At 45.6% G+C, this 15,614-nt stretch overlaps 1 pseudogene; it reads right to left on the bottom strand.

The window, feature by feature from the left end:
- Positions 1 to 9,878: 9,878 nt before the first annotated feature.
- Positions 9,879 to 10,241, bottom strand: LOC115301856 (annotated as a pseudogene).
- Positions 10,242 to 15,614: the final 5,373 nt, after the last annotated feature.

Below are 15,614 nucleotides of genomic sequence, written 5' to 3'. Positions count from 1 at the left end.
TAACTGCTCGGGGACTGTTTGGGTGGTTTCCAGCTTGGGGCTATTATAAATGAAGCTGCCATGAATATCCTGGAACACGTATTTGTGTGCACATATATTTTCATTTCTCTTGGTAAACAGGAGGGTAATTGCCAAGCGGTGTGCTGCGTGCATGTGTAAACTTACAATAAACTGGCCAGCTATTTCTTACTAGCATGTAGGAGAGCCTCACTCGCTTCCTTGTCGGCCTTTCCCATTTCAGGGATCGTGGTGAGTGTGCAGTGGGGTCTGGCTGTGGTTTTAACTTTACTTCCCTGATGACTAATGATGTTGAGCATCTTTTCATGGATTTGAGTAATGAATATCTTCTTTTGTGAAGGGTCTGTTTGGATCGTTTGCCCACTTGATGATGACGATGATGAAGGAAAGGGAGAAGTAATAGTAATAGTAGTTATTGTTCTAGTTCTTTGTATATTCTGGGATGATTTTCTTTCCTGCCATGGTTTTCTGTCTTCTATCCAAGACTTTTTTGCGCACTCTACGGTTGCAAAAATGTTTCTCCTAGTGACTGTAAAAGTTTCATACTTTCGGGGCACCTGGCTGGCTCCGTTGGTAGAGTGTGTGACTCCTGATCGCTGGATCATAAGTCAGAGCCCCACGTTGGGTACAAAGATTACTTAAAAAATAAAAATCTCACACTTCGCCTCTACTCTTAGATCTGTGATCCCTCTTAAGTTTATGGTTGTATGTGGTTTGAATTAAGGTTTCTTCCTGCATTTTTGTGATGTGGACTAAGGCATTCCTTTCCAGTTAGACTGTTTTTAGACCTTTGACTGATCGCCAGCTGGCCACGTGGGCTTGGGTCTTTCTGGGGTTGGTTTTGCTCCATTGATGGCTGCTTCTGTCTTTTTACCAAGGCCACGGTCTCTTGCTCACCGCCACTTTATAGCGGTCTTTGGGTCTTGGAAGTGCAAGCCCTCCAACTTTTTCTTTTTCAAAATTGCTCTGGCTATTCTAGGTTCTTTATATTCCCAGTTCAGCTTTGCAATCACCTCATTAGTTGCTACAAAAAAAAGGTCTGCTGGTATTTTGATTAGGAATGTGTCCAATTTATAGATCAGTTTTGGGAAAACTGACATCCTAACACTATTGAATCCTCTGGTCCGTGAGCATAGCATCTCTCTGTTTATTTAGGTCTCTTTAGTTCCTCTGAGCCATGGTCTGTAGTTTCCAGTGTTTCGATGTTGCACATAACGTATTAAATTTCTTCCTCAGTATCTCAGGGTTTTTAATGCTGTTGTGAATGGAATTTTACTTTAAATTTCATTTTTTAATTGTTTATTGCTTTTTAAAAAATGTTTATATATTTTGGAGAAAGACCAAGAGTGTGAGTGGGGGAGGGGCAGAGAGGGGGACAAAGGGTCTGAAATGGGCTCCACACGGACAGCAGCAAACCTGATGTGGGGCTCGAACCCATGAGCTGTGAAATCACGACCTGAGCCAAAGTCGGCCCCTCACCGACTGAGCCACCCGGGCGCCCTCAGTTGTTTATTGCTAACGTATAAAAATACTATTGACTTTCTCTCTTTTTTGTTTTTAATTTTTTTTAATGTTTATTTTTGAGACAGAGAGAGACAGAATGAGAACAAGGGAGGGGCAGAGAGAGAGTCTCTGAAGCAGCTCCAGGCTCTGAGCTGTCAGCACAGAACCCGACCCAGGTCTCGAACCCACGAATCACGAGATCGTGACCTGAGCCGAGGTCGGACACTTAACAGACTGAGTCCCCCAGGCGCCCCGCTATTAACTTTCTTAACCTCATATCCTGTGACTTTACTGAATTCACGTCTTAGTCCTCATAGCTTTTTCATAGATTCTTTAGGAATTTCCACATTCATGGCCGCGTTCTTTGTGAATGATCCAGCTTCACGGTGTCTTGCCAGTGCGCATCCGTTTCCTCCTTCCTTCTTTCCTCTCTCTCTCCCTTTCTTTTTTCTTTCTCTTTTCTTTCTTTTCCTTTTTTTCACCCTTTCTCTTTTTCTCCCTTCCTCCCTTCCTTTCCCTTCTTTCCTTCCTTCCTCCTTTCCTCTGTTCCTCCTCCCTCCCCCTCTCTCTCTCTCTCTCTCTTTCCTATACTGCAAGTGCTAGTGCCTCCATCACAGTGTTGGGTAGAAGCGGTGGGAGTGAGCATCCTTGTCTGGTTCTTGACCTTATGGGGAAGGTATCAGCCTTTTGCCATTAGGAATGATGTTAGAGAGAGGTTTGGGTAGATATCCTTAATCACTTTGAGTTACCTTCTATTCTTAGTTTTCTGAGGTTTTTATCATATAGTAATGTTGAGCTTCGTCAAGTGATTTTGTCATATCTTCATTTTTGCCTATATTCACTTACTATGGTGAATTACATTGATTTTTAAAAGAAATGTTACATGAACCTGCATTTCTGGGATAAACCCCACTTGGTCAAGGATTTCGTATCTGTTCATGAGGATCACGGGCGTATACTATTTTCTTGTGTAGCCTTTGTGTTGTTTTGATGTGAGATTAATATGGGATCAGAAAAATGAGTGGAGAAATCCTGTCATCCTGTACTTCCTGAATGTCCGTGGGGGAGTGCCGTTATTTCTTCCTAATGTTTGATGGAATTCACCAGGGAAGACATCTGGACCCAGGGTTTTTTTCTTGGAAGATTCTTAATTATAGAAAAAATTTAAAGATATATAGGGCTATTCAGGTATTCTGTTTCTTCTTCAGTCACTTTTGTAACTTTTTTTCTTTTAAGAAATTTGCCCATTTCGTCTAAGTTGTCAAATGTGCCGGCCTCATTATTTCATTATTTTTCATGAATGAGTGAATGAGTGAATTGTATTTCATTTGTCTTTCTTTTGTCTTTCTTTATCTCTTTCCCCCTCTCGCCCTCCCTCTTTCTTTTCTTTCTCTCTTTCGTTCTTTCTTTCTCATTGTTTTTCTTTCCCATTGATCTGACTACCAATCTGGTATCATTACTGTACCATTTGAAGAACTTATATTAACATTTCTTATAGTACAGATTTCCTGGTGATGAATTATCTGTTTTTGTTTATCAAAAAAGTCTTGATTTTGCCTTCAGTTTTCCATGTCAGACCCTTTTGAAAATGCCTTTATGGAAGTATAGTAATCCAGTAAACTCCGTGTTTGAAGTGCGCCTCTTGCTGGGTTTTGATACATGTGTTCATCCATAGGGCCATTTCCACAGTCAAATTAAGTCATTATCCACCGTCCTCAGACGTTTCTGTGCTCCTTTGTAATGTCTTTTCCTGTCCCTTCATTACTTACCTTTTGGCCCCCACTGATGTGTTTTCTGTCATTGCAGATTAGTTTCCATTGTCCAGAATTTTTGTGTAAATGTCATATGGTACGTACCCCCCCCCATTCAGCATGATTATTTTGAGATGGATTCATGTTGCTGTGTGTACAGGTATTAGCTGATCCCATCCTGTCGATAAGTAGGACTCCCCAGTAAGGACGTACCTCGGTTTATCAGTTTACTCTTGATGGATGTTGAGTTGTTTCCAGCTTTTGGTTATTACAAATGAAGGTACGAAGAGTGTTTGTGTACATGCGGTTTTGTGAACATGCGTCATCATTTCTTTGGGTGTGATGGACTGATCTTGCCCCCCCCACCCCCGTCACATGTTGAAGCCCTAACCCCTAATTATGACTGTGTAGGGCCTTTAAAGAGATAATCAAGGTTAAACGAGGTCATAAAGGTCAGGCCCTGACCCAGGAAGACTGGTGTCCCTAAAAGAACAGGAAGCGACCCCAGAGCTGTCCCCGTGCTGCACAGGGTAAAGGCGACGTGGGGACCCAGCAAGAAGTCAGAATCTTTGTTCCAAGGAGAGAGACTTGGCTAGAAGCCAACCGTGCTGACACCTTGGTCTCAGACTTCCGGCTCCACGGCTGTGAGATGACAGATGTCTGTGATGAAGCCACACAGCTGGTGGCACTTCTTCCTGGCAGCCTGAGCAGACCTAGACGTCGGATAAATATCCAGGACTAGAACGACCGGATCACACGCTGGAGTAGGTTTAACTTCTAAAGAAACTTCCAGTTTCCAAACGGTTGCACTGTCTTACCCTCCCGCGGGCACGGCGTGAGGCTCTGCTCGGCTCCGTAGTCAGCACTTGCTGTGACCGGCCTTTTACACTCCGCCATTCCGAAGTGAGTGTGGTAGCATCTCGCCGGGAGTAGGTTGCATTTCAGCGTCTTTCCGCGAAGTTCTTTGCTATCTGTATACATAGATTTTCGGATGAAATGTCTGTTCAAAATGTTTGCCTACTTTTTCGAAGAGCAGATTTTAAAATTTTTGATAGTTTAATTTCCCAGTGGTTTTTTTTTTTTTTTTTTTCTGATGATGCTGTTGGTGTCATATCTAAGCAAACCTTGCCTCATCTAAGGTAACAAAGATTTCCTTCTGTGTTTACTCTGGGAGTTTGTATAGCTTGGGGCTTTATATTAGTCCGTGGCCCATTTCATATTAGTTTTTGTACATGGTACAAGGTATGGATGGAAATTCATGGTTTTGCATGTGAATAGTCAATATTTCTGCAACATTTGTTGAAAACAATACCCATGCCTTTATAACTGTGGAAAAACAGCTGACTAGATAAGTGTAGGTCTAGTTTTGTAATGTCTCTTCTCTTCCGTTGCTTTCTTTGTCTATCTTTTCACCAATACCCCATTGTTTTCCTACTGTAATCTTTCTTATTATTTTCACTGTAATCTAATGAGTCTTGAAGTCAGGTAGGGTAAGTCTTCCAATTTTTTTTCTTTTTCAAAATTGTTTTGACTGTTCTAGTTTCTTTGCACTTACATTTCAATTTTATAACTTTGTCAATTTTTCTGCCCCCCCAAAAAGGCCTGCTTGAGCTTTGAATGATATTGTATTTGATCTACTAATCAATTTTAGAGGAGAATTGGATTCTTAACAGTTTTGAGTCTTCCAATCTATGAGCATAGTATATTTCTCCATTTATTTAAATCTAGTTTAATTTCTCACCAGTGTCTTAGAGCTCTTTCACATTGTTATTAGGTTAATCCCTAAGTATTTATATTTTTATGCTATTACAAGTAGTATTTTAAAATTTCAATTTCTGGGGCACCTGGGTGGCTCAGTTGGTTAGGTGTCTAACTCTAGCTCAGGTCACGATCTCACAGTCTGTGAGTTCAAGCCCTGCATTAGGCTCTCTGCTGTCAGCACAGAGCCTGCTTTGGATCCCGTCCCCCTCTCTTTGCCCCTTCCCTGCTCTCTCTCCCTCTCTCTCTCTGTAAAAATAAATAAACTTTAAAAAAGTAAATAAAATTTCAGTTTCTGATTGTATATTGTTAGTATACAGAAATATAGTGATATTTGTGTGTTCACCTTGAATTCTATATCCCTAAGTCATTTATTAGTTCTAGTTGCTTCTTTGTAGATATTGTTGTATTTTCTGCAAAGATGATTATGTCATCAGTGACATAAAGCACTTTAATTCTTCTTTTCCAATCTGGATGCCATTTCTTCCTCCCTTGCACCTGCCTTCTTCCCTACCTTCCAGCTTACTATGTTGGCTTAAACCTCTCGACGGTGTGGTGAGGGTGGACATTCTTGCCTTGTTCTCGGCTTAGAGGGAAGCGTTCATTCTTTTTCACAGCTACACGTGTTAGCGATGCGTTTTCCTAGATGCCCCTGTGGATTTGAGGACATTACCTTTTGTTCCTGGTTTGCTGAGAGTTGTTATTATGAACGAGTGTTGGATTTTGTCCGTCACATTCTCACATCTACTGAAAGGATAATCTGTTGTTCTTATTTCCTCACTTAATATAGTGGTTTTCTCAGTAGGTTTTTCAGATTTTAAAACAACCTTGCTTTCTTGGGATAAGCTCCCCTTGATCATGGTATGTTATCACCTTTATATAATTTGGGATTCCGTCAGCCAGAGCGTGTTCAGAATTTTCACCTCTGTTCAAAGGCACACTGATCTGTACTTTTCGGTAATATCTTTGTCTCGTTTGGTATCAGGGCAGTGCTGGCCTCATAGAATGAATTGGGGACTGTCCTTTCTCCCCAGTTTCCTGGAAGAGTTCGTTTAGAATTGCTGGTATTTCTACTGTAACATTTGCTGGCATTGAGTAGTGAAGTCATCTGACACTGAACTTTTCTTTTGGGGAAGATCTAAACCTCAAATAAGATTTATTTAATAAATAATAAGGTTATTCCACGTGTTCGTTTTCTCTGAGTGACCTTTGGTAGTGTGTGGCCTTCAAGAAGATTTTTCTTGCATCAGGGTTATCTAATTTTTTGGCATGAACTTTTTCATAATACTTCCGTTATTATGTATACTGGGAAGTGACGTTACCCCAGTTCTCTCATTGTTGAAATTGGTAATTTGTGTTTTTTCTCATCTCCCTCTGGTCAGATATCTGGAGGCTTATGAATTTTGTTGATCTTTTCAAAGTACCAGATTTTTGTTTCATTGATTTTTCTGTTTCTTTTTTCCTCTTAAAAAGGTAGGGATTTCTCTTCTTAATGATTTCCTTCTGCTTAAACTTTGGGTTTAATTTTATCTTCTTTTTTAAGTTTCTTAAAGTGGAAGTTGAGACTTTTAGTTTTTTCTAACACAGATGTTCGGTGCTAAATGCACCCCCCTTGTGCACACGGGGTGCCTTCCAAGCCCCCCAGCAGAGGCAGCACAGACTCTGTATATAGTACACACTGTACTGACAAGGTTTGATTTATTCATTTATACATCTAATACGTTAGATTAATAGAGCTGATGATAAAATAGAACAGCTGTCACCACGTAACGTGACAATGTAATGAGTTACGTGAACGTGGTCCTAGTCTCTCAAAGGATCCTCCTCGACTGTACTTACCTTTCTTTTTCTTGCGACGACGTCAGATGATAAGATGCCCGCACGACGAGATGAAGCGGAGTGAGTGACGTGGGCGCTGTGACGTACCGAGGGGCCACTGCTGACCTTCTGACAGTTGCCTTCTGACCAAGGATCATTTGCCTCCAGAGCACGGTGGCCCAGGGGCGGCCGAAACTCTAGAAAACATCAGGCAAGGGGAGCGGGGGACCGTGAATTTCCCTCTGGGCTTTGCAGCCACGTTACACAACTGTTGCTATATTGTGTTCTCATTTTTTATTCAGTTAAAAATACTTGCTAATTACCTTTTCTGTTTCTTCCTGGTCCGTGGATTTACACAGGGGTGCGCTGTTTAGATTCTATGTACTTGGGAGTTCTCCAGATATCTCTTACTGATTTTTAATTTAGCTCTGTTGTGGCACAGAACATACACTGTATGTTTGGGTCCTTTTAGGTTTATTGGGACTCGGTTGACGGCCCAGAATGTGGTCTATCTTGGTAAATGTTCTGTGTGTAATTGAAAAGAATGTTTATTCTGCTTTCGTTGGGAGTAATGTTCTGTGCGTCTCAATCAGCCCGAGCTGGTAAATAGTGTTATTCAAGGCTGCTGTATCCTTCCTGATATTTCTGTCCGTTTGTTCCTTCGTTAAGAGCAGCTGGTTGAAATTTGTGTCTAGAAGAGTGAATTTGTCTTATTTCCTTTTTAAGTTCTATTTGTTTTCCTTCATTTATTTTGAGGCCCTGTTATTAGGTGAATAACTGTTTAGGATTGTTATGTTTTCCTGATGAACTGACTCTTTAATCATTATGAGAAGCCTCTCTTTATCCCTGATAATCTTCTTTATTCTGAAATCTATGCTGTCTGTCATTAACCTGGGCATTCCTGGTTTACTTTGATGACTGCGACATGATGCATCTTTTTCTGTGTGTTTTACTTCAGACTTCTGTGTGTCTTTATGTTTAAAATGTGTTTCTTGTAGGCATCACTTTGGTTGGATCTTGGTGTTTTAGTTGAATTCCATATAATAATCTTTTCCTTTGAACCGGTGCATTTATCCTGTTTTAATTTAATGTAGTTATTAGTATGGTTGGATTTAAATTTGCCATCTTTTCTTGCATTGTTTTTCTTTGTTACATCTATTCTTTTTTTCTCCTTTTTTTTTTTTGCTTTTGTTTTAACCTCCCTCTTTTCCCTTGAATTAACCCAGTGTTGATTTCATCTTATGTGTTTTGTTGCTTTAAAATTTTTTTTAATTAAAAAATTTATTGTATAATTACTTATTTTTTAAGAGAGAGAGCGCAAGAGTGAGCAGGGGAGGGGCAGAGAGAGAGGGAGAGAGAGAGAATCCCAAGCAGGCTCTACGCCGTCAGCAAAGAGCCCGATGTGAGGCTTGAACTCAGGAACCATGAGATCATGACCTGAGCTGAAATCAAGAGTCGGACACCTAACCAGCTGAGCCACCCAGGCACCCCTGCTCTTTTCGTCGTTGGATTCCTGTTGTGGTTTCTTTTTGGTGGTAAATAAGAGTGTATAGGATACATCTTTGTCTTACCAGCCTGTGGTCAAGTCCCTTTGTATCTTTTTGTATTGCGTAAGCATTTCACAATACGCAGATTTTCCGTTTTTCCCCTTATTAATCTTTGTGCTGTTGTTGGCATGCATTTTATTTCTACATAAATTACAGTCCCCACAACACACCATTACTATTTTTGTTGGAAACAGCAAATTATTTTGTAAATCTTTTAATAATAGAAAATGTCCTATTTCCCCCACATGTCTACTGTTTGCTTTGCTTTTCAACCTTTTGTGTAGATTACAGTGGGGATAATTTTCTTCTTGCCCGAAGGACTTACAATTTCTGTTTTCAACGGTCATGCCTATTTCAGGAGCTGAGTTGGCGGAAAACGGTGTCTTACTGACCCAGACCTGTGCCGTTTCTGGTGCTCTCCCCTCATTCCTGAAGTTCTGACTCTTCCTCTGCTATTGCCACTCTTCAGCCTGAAAAGTGCCTTCATCCTACCTTCCTCCCTGAGGGTGGTTTTGTGTCTGTCACACTCGGGGCCAGCACTCCCCGGGCCCCCGGCCTGCGCGGCCTCGGACACAGAGCCTGCGCGGCCTCGGACTGCTGTCCCGTGATGCTACTTCTTTCTCCCCAGGGGGTTTCAAGGTTTGTCCTTTGACTTCTCGGGGGCTTGATTGTGACCTGTCAGGGCTTGATTTTCCTTGGTTTTGTCTTACTCTTGTGGCTTGCGGTGCCTCTTGACTGTAAGTTTATGCCTTTTACCACATCTGGGCCCTCTTGGTCAACAAGTGTACGTATTCTTTCTGCTCCGCTGTCTCCCCTCTCCCCTTTAGGAGCTCCCATGACAAAAACACGTAGGCTTTGCTAGGTCCCTAAGGGTCTATAATTTTTTTCTGCAGATTGTATCATTTCTGTTGACCTGTCTTCCAGGTCACGGTCTTTCTCACTTCCGTTTTGTTTCTGAGTTTATTCTTTGGTATTTTTTCCCAGTTCTAAATTTTCTATTTAAAACAAGATGTGGTTTCTATTCACTGTTGTGACCATCTATCCACTCATTTCAAGAGTGTTTGTGCGTATATCATTGAGGATTATTGTAATAGCTGTTAATTATATCTGAGAATTCCAACAGCTGGGTCACTGCAGGGCTGATCTCTATCATTTCTATTTTGTTGTACTTACTGTTTACATTTTCCTGGTGGTGGTTCTTCTTCTTCTTCTTCTCCTTCTTCTTCTTCTCCTCCTCCTCCTCCTCCTCCTCCTCCTCCTCCTCCTCCTCCTCCTTCTTCTTCTTCTTCTTCTTCTTCTTCTTCTTTTTACTGTAAAGCATGCAACATTATCTTTTATTATGTATGGGCTTTCAAAATTATCCCCTCAACCTCTCCATACGTAGGCAAAAATACATATACTATTTAACATATCGGAACTTGCAAATGTTGATCATGCCTAGAGAGAGAATTATCCCTAAAACATGCTTAGCCAGGAGGCCAGTTCATCTACCGACCTCCAAGAACATGGAGGGGAACATGGCAGACAGACTGGCCCCGCCTGAACCTTCATTCACCACCATTCGATGACCCTTCTTCAGGTCCAGATCTGCAGTGTGTTTCTTGCCAACAATCATTAAACGTCCAAGAAGACTTTCATCATCATCTTCAGCTACAGGAATCTGGGATGTATGTTTCTTTGGGATCACCAGCAAACGTGTTGGTGCTGGAGGGGAAACGTCGTGGAAAACAAGACACTGGTCATCCTCCAGAGTGATTTTGGCTGGGATTTCTTTGTGAATGATCTTTCTGAAGATCGTGTTGTCACCAGGCCGGGCGGCCTGAGCCTTGCTGATCTCATCAGCCATCATGGCCTCCCTCCCACGCAGCCGTCCTGGGGAGAAGCCCATTCTCCTGGTTCTTTATATGTCAAGTAATTTTGGAATATCCCCACATATTTGCATAGTGTAAGATCCTGGGCCCTCTTACAGTCCTATGAGAATAGCAATTTGTTTGTCTTAAAAGGAGTCAAGCCTGTTAGATTGAGTTTGCACGTTCTCTCTGTCTTCCACTGGGCAGTGCTTCCATTTTCACAGCAGTGTTCCAGCGCTCTGTGATGCTGGGCCTCTGTGGGATTAGTTTCAGACTTGGGCAGTGGGTATGTGCTGTTCCGCTGCTCAGAGCTTCAGCCGTGCTTCTCTGATTGGGTTCCGTGGATACACTGCTTAGGGATTGGCCTGGGGTGCGTGTCCCTTCACACGAAGAACTAGAGGATTCTCAGCTCTCTCCTCTTGGGGATTTCTCCCACGCTGCCTGGCTTCCTGGGCCCTCCTTTCCTGGTTCTTCTGCCCAGAGAGATGCCTTTGTCTCAGACTGTTAGCTTCTGTCTTGTCACAGTACCTGTAACTGGGATCCCTGTCTAGGCGAAGTCCCCAGAGAAAAGAGGACAGAAGTGACGTGGGTCTTCCTTACCGTGTTTTGTTTCCCCAGCGCTTCTGTGCAGATGCTTGCCCTCCGGGTTGCAGGCACTAGGGCTGCACACCCAGTGCGCAGTGGCCGGCGGTTGGAGCTGGCGTTGCGTCAGGGCAGGAAAGCAAACGGAGACATTGGGAAATGCCCGCCGTATTCTCTGGCTCTCCAGGGCCCACTTTCTTGTTCCTTTGACCAGAATGACACATTTATATTGGAATTTTTAGTGCTTGTGCCCACTGTGTTCCGTTTTTTCAAGAAGTCCGTTGGTCAAAGTCAGGAGTTAAGAGACAGCAAACGAGCACCCCCATCCCTGTGCCCCACAAACCCGGGACCTTGTTTCTTTCCCTCCCCAACCCACTTGTTATTTACTCTTTAAGGCCTGCCGGTAGTTGCTTCTCGAATTTTCTCCAGAGCTTTTCATTGTAGTCAGTGGGAGAGAGTAGGAGCCCATAGTGGGCTTACTCCATTTGGGGTTAAAACTAGAGTTAACCCTTAAATCTAGTCTTTTTCTCTCGTGGGCATATTTTGAACGGTTTCCGTGGCTGTGTCGTCTAGCTCACTGATTTTTTTTTTGCAGCGTCTCGCCTGCTGTCAGTACCATCTGCCGTATTTTTCATCTCAGACATTGTGTCTCTCAGGCCTACGTCCTCCACATGTCTACTGACCGTGATCACTCTTTCCTCTACCTTCCTAAACGTGTGCTACACAGTCACAGTCACCACTGTGGTGCTGACTGTCATCTGTGTCCCTTCTGCTCAGCTGGGTTTGAAGACCATAGTCTGAGTGATGTGGCTGCTTTTGGTTCTCGGCCCTTCTGTGGACAGAGCTAGGAAATGTTTTTGTTACTAAGAAAAAATACATCGGGGCCCCTGGCTGACTCACTCAGTAGAGCATGCGACTCTTAAGCTCGGGGTTGTGAGTTCAAACCCCCTCCTGGGCATACAGATTACTTAAAATCTTAAAAGAGAAAACCAATTAAAAAAAGAAAAAACTATATCATTGTGTATACTGATTTTCCTAATTGAGATTTAGGACTACAGACGTTTTCTTTAATTTCTCTGGTTTTATATATTTTCTCTTTTTTATACTGGAAATTTTTATTTCTGTCTGCATTCGACAATTTTCTGGTACATGTGAGTGCTAGCTGTGCAGTGACTGAAGGCTGTTTACTATTTCTTGTGGTTCTTTTTGTCCACAGAGTATGTCTAGTATATGTCTAAGTTACTGATTTTCCGCTCAGAATGTCTATTCATCTAAGGATGTGCCATTAAATTACTGTGCTTTTAATGTTTCCCAAAATAAGTCCTATTTGTGTGGCTAAGCAACCAGCTCAGTACACGGTTAGTTTTATCAGCTTCACTTTGCTTTCACATTTTAGAGACTGCTTTCAGTTAATTTTGTTGCATAATTTTATAAAATATATGCGTGGCTCGAGAGAAGGGACTGGAGAGCTATAGCTGGTGGGCCCGATCTGGCCTGCCACGGTTTTGTACCATCGTGGAGCTGAGAACTTTCCTACGTTCTGAAATGGCTGCAGCACACACACGTGTGTGCACACGCACGCACACACGCACACAGAGGAGCGTGCAGGAGTGACCCTACAATATTTACCATCTGGCCCTTTACGGAAACCTGGAAATCTCCCCTCTCCTCCATTCCGTTCTCCTCCTCTGTTCGTTTATTTAGTTTCTGGTTAATCTTTCTGCTGTGTTTAATGGATGGGAACACACACACACACACACACACACACACACACACACACGTTCCCATCACCTCTTCCGTTGACTTCGCACACGTTTCTCCGATCACCTGGCTCTTTGCACTGGGCAGGACGTCTGGGAGGCTGCCCCGAAGCTGGGCAGGTGGACAGGCCTCAGTCTCTCCAGCCCACGGCGTCCTGGAGTGCGGGTGTACACTTGGGTTATTTCCATGTTTTACTTTTCTAAGTATTGCTGCCTTCAGTGGTGGTGCACTTACATCTTTGTGGGGTTTTGCCGGCCGGTCTGCGGGGTCATGCGCGCAGCTGAGAAACAAGGCACGTGTTATTTGCTGATGTGGCCTGAGCCCCCCGCCCGCCCAGGGCTCACACCGTTTCGTGTTTCTGTCAGCGGTGTGTGCCGTTGGCTCACGCCACACAGCCACCTAACGGGGTGCACTGTCCACCTGGGACTTCGGTAAATCGAGAGGAAAAGTGGTATCTCTGTGTGATTTAAATTTGCATGTCTCGTTAGGAGCAAGATCGAAGGACCAATTACATTTCTTTTTATGTGAATCTCTGTTCACTTTTCTTGCCTTTTTGGGGGGGGTCTTTCAATTCTGTTTTGAGAATCTTTGCCTCTAAGATAAGTTGCAAATATTCCTCCTGATTGTCTTTTTTTACTTACTTACTTACTTGTTTTTCTTGCCATACAGTAGTTTTTATTATTATTATTATTTTCGTGTAGCCAGCGTAACTCATTTTTTTCCCTCGTTGCTTCTGGCCTCAGAGTCACAGCTGGGAAAGGTTCCCCAGCCCCAGGTTGTAGAAAACTTAACCATGTCTTCTATGTTCTTCCTGTAAATTTCTGAGCCTCTTTGAATTTATCGACTGAGCACTTCCGGGCCGTGCGATTGGCCACTTGTGTGGATTTAAACTGTGGAAACTGGCCCCCTGCTCACCTCTCCAGCAACCCTTTGTGCATAGACTCCTGACACCTTAGCGTTTGCAGAGACCCGGATGTTTCTTTTCAGGGAAAGGGGACTGAACTCTGGCAGAAGGAACTTGTCCAAGGACCCAGAGCTCCTTGCTGGGGCTTTGAGTTCCGGCCGGCCCTGGAATACAAGGGTGGTGAGCCTCTGGCACGTGTTGGTCCCCGGGCCAGGCCCACTGCCTTTGCTTGCTCCCAAGCTGGGGCCCCGTGTTGTCCCCGACTTACCGGTGTGGAGGCTGAAGCAGAGGGGGGTGGCTTGCCCAGGACCGCAGAGGCGGCAGCAGGCCACCAGGCTGGACACCAGGATGTCTGCTGGGGACCTAGGGGCCTCACCCTGGGGCCAGTGATGATGTGGCATTGAGCACAGCACTCTGCTTCTGTCCCCCCGACCTCGTGGCCTCAGAGTCCCTAGGGAGTCAGGTCTCCTTTGTCTCCATGTCCAGGGCCACAGGCGGACCCCATAAATCAGTGACAGCCGCTTTGCATGTGCTGGCTCCGCCCCAAGTGCCTGGATGTTGCCAGGAGCCAGAGACCTCAAAGTGCCTACTTTGCACACTTTCTTTTGTTCACAGATCCACTGTGTATCCACTCATTCACTTAGCCAGTTGTTAACTCCCACACCTGAGTGAGGCCTGCGGCTTGCAGACCCGGCACTGAATGGGACAGACACACCGTCCTGTGGGGCAGGCAGGTGGCCGAGGGGGCACGGAGTCCCGGGGGACCGGAGCAGTGTCCCCCCCTCACCCGTCCACAGGATTGGGTGCAGAGGAGGGTGGGGCGGGCTCGGGGGGCCAGCGCACCCCAGTCCTCCGTGTCCCTGAGCCCCAGCAGCACACTCAGAGGCAGAGGTTTGCTCCTGTCCGTCAGGTCTCCTGTGGCGATGGCCAGAAGGCCTGGAGAGGGTCACCAGCTAGGCCAGGACCTGAGCCCAGCCTGCGCCCCAGCCTCACGCACCTGGAAAGTGGCAGGGACACGAGGAAGGGAAATCTGTGCTTTGGACGAACCATTGTCAGCCCAGAGATTCCCAGGTCTGCCCGGTGGACCAGGCCGTGGCGGGATTTCAGGGACGTCTGGTGATTGTCATCATCGCTGAATATGCCTTGGTGCGGCTCCCGCTCCAACTTGCCCCGGGGCCAGAGACCTTCAGCCTGATCTGCTTGCCTGACAGAGGCCCCTGGTCCCCAGAGGAGTCCGAGGGCGGCTCCCTTGTGGACCCTGCCGGGTAGGCCCGGGGGGTGGGACGCAGCAGCTGGCAGTGTGATTAAGGCAGCCGTGAAACCCCCAGCCAGACACGCAAAAGGCCCCTCTGCTCCTTGCCGGGGCGGAGCAGTTGTGAAGGTGAGTAAATCACGTTTGGCAGCGATCACTTCAAAGGTCAGCCTTCTGCTTACAGCAGCGTTGTTGGCAGGGATCGCCCGTAACGTGGCTGTTTCTTGGCCATTCGGTTTTATGGCACCCTAATGAATCGGGCCGTTTCCTCATTCTCAGGAAACGTACAGAAGAGTGGTTTTCGTTGTCCTGGAAAGTCTGTCTGGGAGGCGGGTGTCGGTGGGCACCCCGGTCCTTGTGCCACGGACAGGCTGAGGGCCCCCGGCACCTTGCTCCTCCCCGGGCCCTCAGGCCGCCCTCCAGGCCGTCATCACCGGCTACTGATGTGGAAGCCGGGCCAGTGGCTGCCGCTTCTTGGGCGCCTTCCTCCATCCTTGCCCGGGTCAGTGTGTTCCCCGAGCCCCTGCAGGGCCACCAGGCTGTGGCTGGAGGGGGGCTGCAGTGAGAAGGCCAGAGCCGCCCGCAGAAGCTGACGGTCCTGCCCGGGGGCTGGGAACCGCCCAGCACTCGTGGGTGCTCGGGGGCCACTCCTGTGGGCCACCCGGTGCCCCCGCCACCAGGGAGGACAGGCTGCCCCGTGCACGGGCCACTTCCAGGGACATGGGTCTGGCCAGACGTGCTCTTCTCTTGGTATTTGGTGCCCCTGCCACCTCTGGATTCACTGCTCCTCCCCCACCCCACTGCCCCCTGAGTGGTGGGGATGGAGAGGGCTTGGGGAAAAGGGGAAGGAAGGCATTGAAGGACTCATGC

The sequence above is a fragment of the Suricata suricatta genome, chromosome 9 (assembly GCF_006229205.1).
Source record: "Suricata suricatta isolate VVHF042 chromosome 9, meerkat_22Aug2017_6uvM2_HiC, whole genome shotgun sequence".
Classification (NCBI taxonomy): Eukaryota; Metazoa; Chordata; class Mammalia; order Carnivora; family Herpestidae; genus Suricata; species Suricata suricatta.
This window is presented reverse-complemented; position numbering and strand designations above follow the sequence as displayed.